This window comes from Enhydra lutris, unplaced genomic scaffold, assembly GCF_002288905.1.
Source record: "Enhydra lutris kenyoni isolate GAN:26980312 unplaced genomic scaffold, ASM228890v2 scaffoldscaffold21, whole genome shotgun sequence".
In the NCBI taxonomy this organism is placed as follows: Eukaryota; Metazoa; Chordata; class Mammalia; order Carnivora; family Mustelidae; genus Enhydra; species Enhydra lutris.
Genome location: NW_019154105.1, coordinates 12,086,257 through 12,099,766, shown reverse-complemented (window position 1 = coordinate 12,099,766; position 13,510 = coordinate 12,086,257). Strand labels below are relative to the sequence as shown.

The 13,510-nt window shown below is 40.4% G+C and overlaps 1 pseudogene; it reads right to left on the bottom strand.

The window, feature by feature from the left end:
- Window positions 1–6,792: 6,792 nt before the first annotated feature.
- Window positions 6,793–7,833, bottom strand: LOC111148817 (annotated as a pseudogene).
- Between the last annotated feature and the right edge of the window lie 5,677 nt (window positions 7,834–13,510).

The following is a 13,510-nucleotide window of genomic DNA, read 5'->3' as shown; positions in this document are numbered from 1 at the left end:
ATAATAATCTTTTATTCAAAAAGTCAGGATACAAATACAAGCTAACTTGAGCAGGTTTAACCTCAGGCCATCTCTCTCATCCTTCTCTTGTAGACAATTGGCCACAGGAACATTACAAATGCTTCAGAATCATGTGATGTTGGTAAACTCCAAAGGCAAAAACACATTGAGCCTTAGAAAATTTTATAAATGAGGATTCACTTGCTGATCAAAATAAAACAACAGGCAAAATGGCCACCTTAACTAACCTTTCATCCTTCTCTAGGAGCAATGAGTAGAGAACTTACAGAGTGATTGGGTCCTTGGTCTGAGCTTTCTTCCTTTGTACCCCCATGCTAGGAAAATAAAAACCCAGATAAGGACTTTTTTTTTTTTTAATACTTATCGTGACTAGTAGAATTTGGGTAGGATTGCCATCATACCACTGTCATTCTCTAAAACACTGAAAATAAATGCAAGATGGGCATATCTGTGTGACGAAGTGTTCCCAAGGCAACAGTTACTTATTCCCTCTGTGTGACTGTTAAATTTTTTCTTCTTCTGATCACACACTTATTTCTTTTGGGTCAAGTTTGAGGGTTTGTTTTATAAACAAGATTTCAGAATTAATTGTGAAAAGATAAGTGACTTTTTAAAAAACTATTATTGTTAATAGACTATTTTTTAGAATAGCTTTGGGTTTACAAAGAAATTGAGCAGATAATACAGAAAGGTCTGATATAGCTCTTCTCCCCTGTACAGTTTTCCCTAGTTATTAACATCTTGGATTAGTGTGGTACATTTGTTAGAATTGATGAACCAATATTGATACACTAATATTAAATAAAATCCATAGTTTACATGAAGATTTCCTGTTTGTTCAGTAAAGTTCTATGGGTGTTGACAAATGCATAATGTCATGGGCCCACCATTACCATATCATTTAGAATAGATTCAATCCCCTACAAACTCTTGGGCTCTACCAATCAATCCTGCCTCCCTTCCCCTGAACTTCTGACAACCACTGATCTTTTTACTGTCTCTATAATTTTGCCTTTTCCAGAATGTCACAGAGTTGTAATCTGTTACATAGCCTTTTCAGACTGGCTTCTTTGACTTAGCAATATACATTCAAGGTTCTTCCATGTCTTTTGGTGACTTGATAGCTAATTTCTTATTGTTGTTCATTATCATCCAATTGTCTGAATACCCCACAGTTTGTTTATCCCTTCACCTTGGCTGTTTCTAATTTTTGCAATTATGATCAAAGTTGTTACTAACATTAACATGTAGGGTTTTATGTGGACAGAAGTTTTTACCTCACTTGGGTAAATACTTACGAGTTCAACTGCTGGATTATATGATAAGACTACGTTTAGTTTTGTAAGGAAATGCCAAAATGGCTGTATTGTTTTGCATTCCCACCAGCAGTGAATAGAAATTACTATTGATCTGCATCGTCACCAGCATTAGTGTTCTCAGTTTAGGATATCGTGTGCTGTAGTTTCACAGATCTCAGTTTTCTCTAATGTCCTTGATCTATCTCCTCTTTTGTCTTCCTTTCTCCCCATTTATGAGACAGAAAGGCCAGGAAGGCTATATAGTTAAGTATTTCTCTTCTTCTGGGTTACATACATCTCTGGTAATGACTTTTTCCATAGTGAGTAAGACTTTTGTGGTGGAGAGGATGTTAGGTTTATTTGTAAATGGTTATCCCCAACCCCCTCCTTCTGCCTGAAGCTCAAGGAGATTTTTCTCCATTCATTCTTCACCACCGTAAGCTGGTGAGACTCCCAGAAGTCAAACTCAGGAAAACATGGAGCGGATTTAAGACTGAGCCTCCTGGAGTTTTTAAGTCTTAAACTCATCCACACTTAGCCTCTAGCATTTCACCAGTTTATATTTAACTCTTCCTACCAGTTTAAGGTTCCACAGGCTTCTACTCTCACTGTCTCTCATTCTATGTATTTGGAGCTGCAGTCTTCCCTGTGACCCCCTTTCTCTGATAAGTCTAAGAATTCTTGATTTCTAGTTCCATTTTTGTCATTGTTGCAAGGGACTATTTAAAGTTCATTATGTGTCATAGCTAAAACCAGGGGCACCATTATTATGCTCTGATACATTGATGAGCCTCACTTTTTAATATTCCATGAGCCTAAAAAAGTAAGTGACTACAATCTTCTCTCACTCAGGAAAAGTCCCTGGGAGTCTTATCACAAAAAAAAAGACATAAACACTAACTTTTTAGTAGCATGTAATTGAGCATATGGGTACTTTGAAATGCCAGATAACTTAATGTTGGGAATTTTGAAACAATTTACAAAACTCAACATCTTCATGTAATCTTAGCAAAAGAAAATCTTAAATTCATATTTTGTCAATGTCAAATTTATTAGTTTATCTTTTATTGTCATTCCTATCAGATACAGTTTTGTTATCCAATTGTTAGAGTTAGTTTTTTTTTTCTTTAAAAATTTTATTTATTCATTTGAGAGAGAGACAGAGCATGAGCAGGTGGTGTGGCAGAGGGAGAGGGAGAAGCCGACTACCCACTGGAGCCTGACCCAGGACAGATGCCAGCCACTCCCAGGACCCTGAGATCACGATTTAAGCCAAAGTCAGATGCTTAAACAACTGAGCCACCCAGGCGCCCCTAGAGTTAATTTTAAAGCTAAAAACAGGAGTTTGGACCTATAAATTACATTGTTGATTCCAAATTAGACTTATCCAGTTATTTTAACAAATTTATACATTAAAAAATAATAAACTACGTGTAAAATAGACTATAATTTGTATTCTTTTACTACCTGTACCATCACACAATTAGTGTATTATTGCTATATCTTTAAAAATGGCACTGATTATTTGGTAAAGACTTTTGAAAATCCTCACCACTTATTTTTTTGTGGGTCTATTTATTTTGTAGGGATTTCCTTCTCTTGAATTCAAGCAAGTATCAGCATGTGGGAAGATTGTGAAATCACATTTTTCTTTTATTATTTTGATTCCTTTTCTCCTCAGTGAGTCTAATCCTCAAAGACAATACCAATACATAGGTTTAAGTTCTTTTCATTTTAACCCTTCTCAAACTCTCCATTCCAAATCCTTGGCAAATTATAAAATATTTTGAAAAAATATTAATAGTATACTTATTTTGTAAGATTTTATTTATTTGTTTGACAGAGAGAGACCCAGTGAGGGAGGGAACACAGCAGGGGGAGTGGGAGAAGCAGGCTTCCCGCTGAGTGGGGAGCCTAATGGGGGTCTCGATCCCAGGACCCTGGGATCGTGACCTGAGCTGAAGGCAGATGCTTAACAACTGAGCCACCTAGGTGCCCCAGTATACTTATTTTGTAATAACTCAACCTTGTTATTGGTACCATGTTAACCTATAACTAGTTACTGGGCTCGCTTCTTATTCATCCATCTGTGCCAGCAACAATGATTGGAAGAGGAAAAAAATAGAAATATACCTACTATGTGCCATGCAGTTTATGTATAGTTACCTGTGATCCTGTGATCATCACATTCATCATTTGGAGGTATGTCCTAGAACTGTATTCTGAGACTTTGTCAGCAGGTGGATACTGGAAGGATGATATTGTGATATTGGAATCTAGCTCTAAGAAGAAGCTTCACAGTAAAGAGAGAGAGAGAGAAGACAGAATAATTGTAAACCCTTCCAATAAGGTATATTCTTCATCTTTAAAATGATTTAGATTTGAATTAGATATCTTGATAAAAATAAGCAAGAATAATTACACAGCAGATAGGCAGAAGGTGCTAGGACCGTGGAGTGGAGAGAGCATGGTGTAACAGGTTAGGTATGTGTGTGTCAGGAGTCAGGAGCTGGAGCGTGGAAGAATCTGTGGTATTCTAAGAGTCAGGCAGGACATTGACAGCCTCCACACAGGTTAGGAAAGCGCTAAGCCCGTGACGGAGGTGTTGCCACAAGCCTGGAGCTCAGGTACAGGACTAATTCCAAGAATGACAGAAAAAAACGCAAGTCTAATTCCTATCTGAGAGGAGATAAGGTGCTCAGATGAAGATTCGGATATGTGAAAAAAATATGTGAGAAATCTGGGACCCAAAGCAGGTTTGGGGTCATAAGAAAAAGTCCCTTACTTGTTAAACTGTTAAATCATAGCTAAATAACGATAATAATATCTAATGTTTCACAAGGGGTTATTGCTTCTCAGAATCTGCTAAGTACCATACATAGATTATCTCTTTTCATCCTCACAATAGCCTTACAAATTAGTACTATTATCCTCACTGTCAGATGCAAAAATTAAGCCCAATGAGTAAGTTATGTTGCACAAATTTGGGTTTTGAACCTGAATCAATGAATCCAAGAACTCAATCGTAGACCCCTGTGCCAAAGGACTGTAGCAGTTAAGTACACTTAATCTCCCTGTACTATCCCTAGCTTTGTCCCTCTACTTCTCACTTCCTCCTCATTCCCAGTGGGATTGGTCTCAGAGCATAGGAAGATGCCACGTGGAAACCAGAAAGATCTGACTGGGATTTAGGGTGTCCTTATAGAACTTCTCTCAGATTCCTGTTGCTGATCCTTGCAATGATACAGAAATCCTTTTGGGGGGTCAGAGGAGATTGCTTCTTAGACTTTTCCCAGTTGCTTAGTCTAGTCCGGTAATTCTCAACCCTGGTGGCACCTGGTGACATTTAAAATATTGAATTTCTGCATCATGTCTCTTACCTTGTTCCAATTCCCTATAGTTCTATCTCTGACGAAATCACCCAGTTAGACCTGAGTCAGTTTTGAAAGGGGCAAGACATAGCATCAGAATCATTCTCACCTACCTAAGTGCTTTTGCTTCTGTGTGGAGAGCCTTGGGTGTAATTCCCATGTTTGAATTGCATCCCAACCCCCACCCCACCTTCTCAAGAATCTTTCTTAGATCCAACAAGACCAGGGGACTGGTACTCCAGGGACAAGTCCTGAGGATCTGAAGATACGGAAATAGCTTACACTCATGCAGTTCCACAGCACCTGTGGGTTTCTGCTCTGATCTCCACTCTGTAGTCAGACCAGTTTCTATTACTTCAGCCACTTCTTAGGAAAGGATTCCTTTTTGAATCTCAATCCATTCTCTACTTCCTCAATTTCTTGTAGGTTATATAGTTTATATTCTTGAAAGGTCAGAGACAGGGGAGAAGGAAGAAAAATGGTGGTAGATTTGTAGTGTTTATAAGAAGGTATTTCCCTCCCCACCTGTTATAAGTTGAATTGTGTCTCCCCAAAACAGATATTAAAATTCTAACCCTAGGACTTCAGAATGTGACCTTAGGGTCATTACAGATGCAACTAGTCAAGATAATATCTTACTGTAGTGAAGGGCAGTTCCTAATCCAATATGATAATGTCCTTCTAAGAAGACAATGGTAAAGATATGAGGTGAAGACAGAGGTAGAGACTGGAGTTATGGGCTGCAAGCCAAGGAACACCAATGCTTGATAGATGCCACCAGAAGGAAGGAAGGAGCAAGGAAGGATTCTGTCCACAGTCTCAAAGGAAGCATGGTCTTGATGACATTTTGATTTTGGACTCTGAGCCTCCAGAACTGGGAGAGAATAAATTTCTGCTGTTTTAATCCTCTCAGTTTATAGTAGTTGGCTATGGCAGCCCAAGGAAATTAATGTCCTGCCCTTGCTACTTGCAGGTAGAATATAGTTCTCTACTCCAATAATCTTTAAATTGACCATGTAACTTGCTTTGTTCAATTAAATATGAACAGACATGACAATAGGCTATGTCTGAACAAAAGCTTGGAATGTCTTTGTGTGTTTTGGTTGTCAGTCTTGCTCTAATCATCTACCATGAGAACATAATGTCCCAGATAGTATTTCTTCCTTCACCTTCAGTCCCCCAACGAGAAGACAGGTAAAATTCAGCAGAGCCCAGCTAAGCCATAATTGAGTGGCAGTCCTCAAGCAGCATGATCAAGAAATTACTTTTTCGGGATGCCTAGGTGGCTCAATGGGGTAAGCCTCTGTCTTCAGCTGAGGTCGTGATCTCAGGGTCCTGGGATTGAGCCCTGCATCAGGCTCTCTGCTCAGCAGGAAGCGTGCTTCCCCCTCTCTCTCTGCCTGCCTCTCTGCCTACTTGCGATCTCTCTCTGTCAAATAAATAAATAAAATCTTTAAAAAACAAAACAAAACAAAAACAAAAAAACCTTTATCATTTCCTGGGTGATGGAAGCATCCGACCTACATCGACTAAATCCATTGGAATTTCCCGGGTGATTGGGAAATCCAATCACCAGGGTGATTGGAGAGAGGAAGGGAAGCAGGCTCCCTGCTGAGCAGAGAGCCCGATGCGAGGCTCGATCCCAGGACCCCGGGATCATGACCTGAGCCGAAGGAAGAGGCTTAACCCACTGAGCCACCCAGGTGCCCCAATGATAAAGGTTTTAAGAGCCCTACGCCAGGAACCAGGAGCAGAAACCAATATATATTTTCTTTTATTTCATAATGGAGGGAGGGAATCTTAACCAAAGTTTAGTTAACAAATATTTTGTTCCCATTGATCCATGAGACACCACTTACATGGCAAAGAATAGGAAACCAGAATGTCTGTGTCTTGGCTTGTCTGTAAACAAAGGGCCATCCCTGAGCCTTAATCTGAGTCCTATGGGGAAGAAATCCTCTTCTTATGGGGAAAAAAGATGACCTCTTTTTTATGATGGAAAAAGAAGTCTTTATTGGTAAATAGGTTACAGTGAAATAAACAGAGGGGCAGTTTTTTGGGGAATAAAAACTCGGGTAGGATTCCTTGTCTCCACCCCAGCCCTAGCTTTCACCCTCTGCCTTCCTACTGGCCAGTTCGGATGACGAGGCCTTGGTGGGCACGCCCGACCTCCTCTATCTTGGGGGCTTCTATCTTCCGGGCCAGAGGTTCAGGTACTATCTTAGACCCGCCACCCCTGGGACGAGCAGAGGCCTTGGCTTTGGGCCCCTCCTTGGCCACGTGGGCAATGACCTCTTGAGGGATGTGGTTGTCCTTCTTTTTGGCTGGAGAAACAGCACCATTCTTGCCCTGAGGGACTGTGGATTTTACACTCTGACTCCCAGCTTTTGTCTTCCTGGGGCCCTCACCACCTTGGCTCTTCCTTCTGCCTTTGACCTTTGACTTCCCACTGAGCCCAGTGGCACTGGGAGGAGCCCATGGGGCCTTGTCTGGCTGTTGGGAGGCCTTCCTGGCCTCACTCACTCTTGCCTCTTGATCTTTGGTCTGGTTACCTTTCTTGGGAACCTTCTCTTTGGCTGCACCTGGTTTGGGAGGAGCCATCCTCACCTCTCAAGGCTTCCTCGGTCCCCTTTTCACCTCAGCTGGGTTGGAAGGGCCCTTCTTTGTCTCTCTCGGTTTCTTAGGGACCTTCTCCTTGGCCTCACTGGGCTTCCTGGGGGCTGTCATGGTAGATGTCTTTCTGGGTTGGACTTTCCTTTTACGCTTGGAAACCAATTTGAAGCTGCCAGTGGCGCCCCTGGCCTTGGAGTTGGTGGGCCTGATGAGTAGACCGCGGTGCAAGCCTGTGGCCAGGACCTGCTTCAGCAGGTGCTTGAACCGGAGGCTGTCCGCCATAGGGTACTTCTGCAGGATATAAAGCTTGATGGCGGCCACAGAGGTGCCCCGGTGCTGCTCTTCCGTCTGCAGTGCCTCCAGGACCACGTGCAGCCCGGGGGGTGGCAGCGAGGTCCTCGGAAGGCGCCGTGACTCGGGCCTGGCTCTTCAGACCCAGACAGTCCGGACGACCCCACTGTGGAGGGCAAGGGGGCTGAGGATGCTGAAGATGTTGAGATGTCGCTGGAGGCAAAGCTCCCAGGAGCCATTGCATGGGTAGACACGGATGCAGACGCTGATGGTCAGACCCCTCCCAAGGGGTTTCTTTGTAGTAAGCCCTTTTCTGGGACACAAAATGGTGAAGGAATTCCTTCAACCTCCCCTCTTTTCCAGGGACGTGGTGTTCAGGTACAGTTCAATGTCATCAGCAATATCCCAAAATTATAAATACACTGAGATAAGGAATGAAATGTTCAAGAGGTCACAGTGCCCTCCATGGTATACTGTATAACACAGGATAGCGAATGAGAACAGACTTGATAATGAGGCTGCCTGCTCTGCTTGCTATGAACTGAGCTAGCCAGGTAATTACTTTAACTAGTATTTCTTAACATGAAAGATTACAACATTTACCTCCCCTACTAAGTGGAAAGGAGTATTATTATTAAATTTTCTGTAAACTGAAAAACATCACACATGTTATTTTAATATGTGTAGGATGAACATTGGCTGTAGAGATACAAGGGGACAAGAAGAGCCCCGTGTTCTCTCTTTGCTAGTTTGTTAGAACACATTGCTTCCTCTGCCTTATGCTTGCCTCCACATCTTGCTCAAATAGAAAAGAAATTAAATTTAACTTGCCAGAAATAGTAATTTTGAAATCTCTGCTGTCCAGTACTTATCAAAAGCCTGGTTAGGATAAGCAATATTTATGGAGAGTTGTTGAAGGGAGTGGGTTCTATCTGTTCCTCTGGATATTTAAAATGTTACCCTTGGATTAGGCCAGGCCATCAAAGAGCTATGTACTTAAACTGAATTATTTTAGATTGAATGCTTTATGAGCTACCTTACGAAAAATTGTCAAGTGTATGAGTTTGTGTCTTCCTGTGTAAAATTATAGAATCTTCCAATTACACAAGTCTTCATTTGCATCCTTTTGTAGGCTTCATGGTTTTTGTTTTTGTTTTTGTTTTTTAAGTCTTACATGATTCCAGCAGTGTGGGTAGGCATATTTCAACTTGATTATTCTCATTGTTATTATTGCTATGTGAAGAGCTGGTTTAATTAATTGTCTCTTCTAGCAGGTGATTCCATGATTATTTGCAAGTTCTTATACTGATAGTTGAATTTGGAACCAGCCTTTCATCTTAGAAGGTAGAACATTGGTGGTGGTTACTAAGCCATCACCAGTGAGCACTCTCCTTGCCCTTCTATCTGCTTCCTCACTATCATATTTGGCTAATCTTAGTTCAAACAAACAAGTTGGCACCAAATGTCATAAGCATTTCCCCCTCGTTTATACTTCAACTTAAAAACACATGCATGGTCACTGTATAAAAAAAAACAACAACATACAAACCAAAAACATTTTAATAGATGAAACGAAAACATTCTTTATACTTCCTAGAAATAGTCCCTTATTAATTAATTTTTATTCTTCTGTGACATATATTGTAGAAAAAGAAGGCATATGAATAAATAAATATGAAGTCTTTTATACTTTCAGTATTTAGGATCTTGTTAAAGTCTCACTATCCAAGAAGGTTTGAACAAGATTGTTGCAAGGTCAAAATAAAAAGAAAAGGTTACTGGTTAATTATATAAATATCAGCTCTATGAGGGTAAACACTGTATCTTTTCATTATTTGAATTTTTTTAAATCCATGTAGTACATTTCTATATATATAGAAGTAGAAGGGATACCTGGCTCGCTCAGTTGGTAAAGCAGGTGACTCTTGATCTCTGGGTTGTGAGTTCAAGCCCCATGTTGGGCATGGGGTCTACTGAAAGAAAGGAAGGAAGAAAGGAAGAAAGAAAGAGGGAAAGAATTTACTGTTGAAAACTTTGTACCACCAGACCAACTCCAGATTTTTCTGAGTCTATGGGCTAAGCTAGTTTTAAAGAAAAAAATTATTCATGAAACTTGTTAAAGACTATAAGGCAGATGCAGATGATTGCAGTGGGTACCGGGATTAGTGAAATGAGGGTTTGCATTAGGGGAGAGAGCCCCCTTGCTATATAGCAAGGCAGGATGGGGATTTATAAGATGCATACTATGTGGGAAGGGGTCAATGGGCGGAAAATTACTAAGACGGTAGAATGCCATTCTTTGCTAAACTAACCGAACAAGAATCTTCCTGAAAGTAGCTACAGTTACCAGGTGTTACCCTGGGGGATAGTCGGGGATGAGGAATTTGATCAGATATTGAGGGTGATCAGATATTGCTAAACTGATTTGGCAGGATTCCTGTCAAAACTAGACTCCACAGCACTGAGATGAAGCTCAAGACCAGGTCTCATGAGCAGGGGGCTCCGAGGAGCTTGAGGAAAGTTTGGTCCGGGAGAGCGGCTTTATCACTCTGACAGGATAAGATCATGCTACTCTCCAGTCACACAGAGCATCTGTGACGATTGACAAGGGAACATTAATTTGCTTTTGAATTTTGGGCTTGGAGCACAATAAAAACCAAAAATGATCAGAAAGTTTAAAGGCAGTCAATTCAATTAATTTTCTGTTTGGTGTTTGTTTTGTTTTGTTTTGTTTTAAGCTGTGTTGAGAGCAAATGAATATTTTTGGATGCAATTCAAGTAATTATTTAAAAATTAATCCAAGGAACAATTTCTTAGCATCAACTAAGTACTGGACATCATGTTGGTCACTGGACACACATAGTTTGGTCAGCAGTAGATGTTACCTTTAAGAAGCTCACACTATAATAGAACACTATCAGTAAAGGTCATTTATCTTAACAGTAAAGTACAAAGGAAGTACAGAGAAGAAGAGTAAATGTCTTCACTCTTCTCACTCTTGATCAGTTACAGATAAAAGATTTTCATCAACAATGTCTAGTTTTTGAACCAAATCTGCTACAGCTTGGTAGAGGAGAAGAGGGTTTTAATTATTTTTCTCATTTTAGGTTATTCCTTATGTTGAAAAGGAGATACAGGTTCAGAACAGAGTCACCTCTATTAAACACCACCTCAACAAACCAAGGACTTGCTACCTAAGCTAATTGCATTTTCAAACCCCCACCTCCCCCGCCCAGCCAGGAATGCAAAATTTTAACCAGTCAATCTGAAATTACCTTGTTCACACTAGTGAGGTTACCCATTCCAGAGGCCCTCCATTCTGCTTAGAAAGGCAACCTTTCATGAAACAATGCACTTTTTGCAACTAATTTCCTTTTTCTGGCCCCTTTTCACCATTGAAAGTCTTTCCTTTTCTACAGCCCAGTTTTCTATAGCTCATTGCTAGACGGGATGTTGCTAGATTCATGAATTGCTGAATAAAGTCAATTTCATCGTCAAATTTAATCAATTAAATTTTTGCTTTTTAACACTCAGAAATTTTTTTTCCCTTTATTCACTGTGTCCCCGAAGCCTTTTCCATTAACCTCAAAAGTGTGTTTATCCACAAGAAACTACTTCTTCCATGATCCTTATAGCGGGGACTGGTATTCTGTGCTGAATTTCAAATTAACCAGAAGAGACTCTGACATGTACTTCAATTCTAAGTCCTTGAGGAGTAGATAGACCCAGTGCTTTCCCTAGTCACCCCTATTAGTGGGGAAACCCTTTTTCAAAAAAGGATAGCCCTAAAACCCAAACACCCCACCTTCCCCCTGTTTAGAAATACTACCGCTATTGGAGATTTCCCACCTAAAACCCTTTTCCCCCACGGGTAAGGATACTGCCCACAACCACCTGCCAGTTTGTCCTACTCCAATAGACTGCGCCTTGATTTATGAACACTCCAGGAGGACAAACCTTGCACAGGGTTCAGTTCCCTTAATCCTGTGGTTATTCCTCCATTCCTCATTGCCTCCCAGCCTGTTAGAACAAGAGTTAATGTGTACGGAATGTGAAGGAGAGCCTTCGTAAAAGAGATGGTCTTTGAGTGGCTTCAAAGGGCAGCTCAGATCTCTTAAAAGGGCAAGAAGGAAAGGGAGAAATAGCATTCTAATGAGGGAGAAGAGCAGACCCAAGGCATTTGATGACTTAGTCCTTAAAAATAATGATGTGTGTCTATTGAAATAAATGTTCTCCAAATATTCCTGAGTGACAAAAACTGGGGGAAAAACAATTCATAGAGTATATTCTCCTTAATGTAAAATAAAATATTACATATTTCTTAGTATATGTATATGTGTATTACTGTATGCATACATTACAAGCAAAAGTTTGCAAATTGATCTGCAAGGACCTCCAAAAAAGTTGTGAAGTTGGGTAGTACCAAATAGCGACTTTGCTTTATCTAATTGTTTGAATTCGTATTTTGTCATAGAATAGAATTTTGTGTGGGGGTGGGGGTGTATTAGTGTATTCCTTGGGAAATTAAGAACAGCTTGTAGAGAAGAAAGAATAAACATGCTCAGTAGAAAAAAAGAGCATAGATGAAAAGATAATTGGATGGCAGGATGGAAAGAAAATATTTTTTTATTTCTGTGTGGTTAAGGGTTTCTGCTATTTCTGCCTTTCCTTCTTGCCCTTTTAAGAGATCTGAGCTGCCCTTTGAAGCCGCTCGAAGACCATCTCTTTTATGAAGGCTCTCCTTCACATTCCGTACACATTAACTCCTGTTCTAACAGGCTGGAAGGCAATGAGGAATGGAGGAATAACCACAGGATTAAGGGAACTGAACCCTGTGTAATAACCCTCCAGATTAACAAACGAGGCTTGAAAGTTAAAAAATGGCTGAATAGAGAGTGAGAACTGAGATTCACTCTCCCTTGGACTGACTTACGTGTATACATTTCAAAGGTGAATAAAATCCAGAATGAGGAAACTTTCTTGGGTTTGCCAAACTGCAGGACTTGGCATTTCAAAGGATAAGTACCTTGAAACTCTCTTATTCATGTCCCAGTTATAGTTTGTTTAGATTGGGAGATTAAATTTCCTTACATCTCTCAGCACCAGAGAAGGATGACACGTATATAAACTCCCAAATGCATCCTTTTTGGGGGTTCCTCTCCTGTAATGCAAAAATTGCCTTTGCATTTACAGCCTGTCACATTGCTTCCGGAGAAAGGCACAGAGAAGGGGCAGAGGGGGGACTGATAGGATTGTCACCCTAATAGTACCTCTGATCTCTGCACCAAGAATTTCATGTTTACTTTCAGAGAGCACAAACAAACATAGGTATTAAACACTTACCACAGCACTGATATCCATTCCATTGAAGAGTAAAACTTCTATGGCAGGGTTGAAGGTGGCTGTCTCTCAGCTGGTTTTTTAAATCCCATCCTTTTCAGTACAGAGATTTAAAGACATTATTTTCACTTGATTTATTTCACATGTATCTATTAAGGGCTTAGTAGGCACCAAAAAACAGACCAAAATCTAAACCTAAATCTAAATCTTTGGGATGAGGTAGACAAAAGACAAACAGTAAACATTTAGAAAGTCAAATAGTGATTAGCTTTAATTTTTAAAGGAAGGCAGGATAGTAGGGTGAGGAGTTTATTTTAAATATGATGCCCAGGAAGACCCTTTCTGAGGAGGTCGAATTTGAACAGAGATCCAAATAAATTGAGTGAGTCCTAAAGGTATTTTGGGGAAGAGCATTTCAGAAAAGAGGTCAGAGCTAATGCAAATGAGCCAAGTCAAGGACATGGCCAGTATATTTGGGGAACGACAAGGTTAGTATGGATTCAGGAGGAAAAGGGACAAAAATGAAGACATGAGGTGGGAGAGATGAGAAGCCAGATGCAGAGTTTTGTAGCCCAG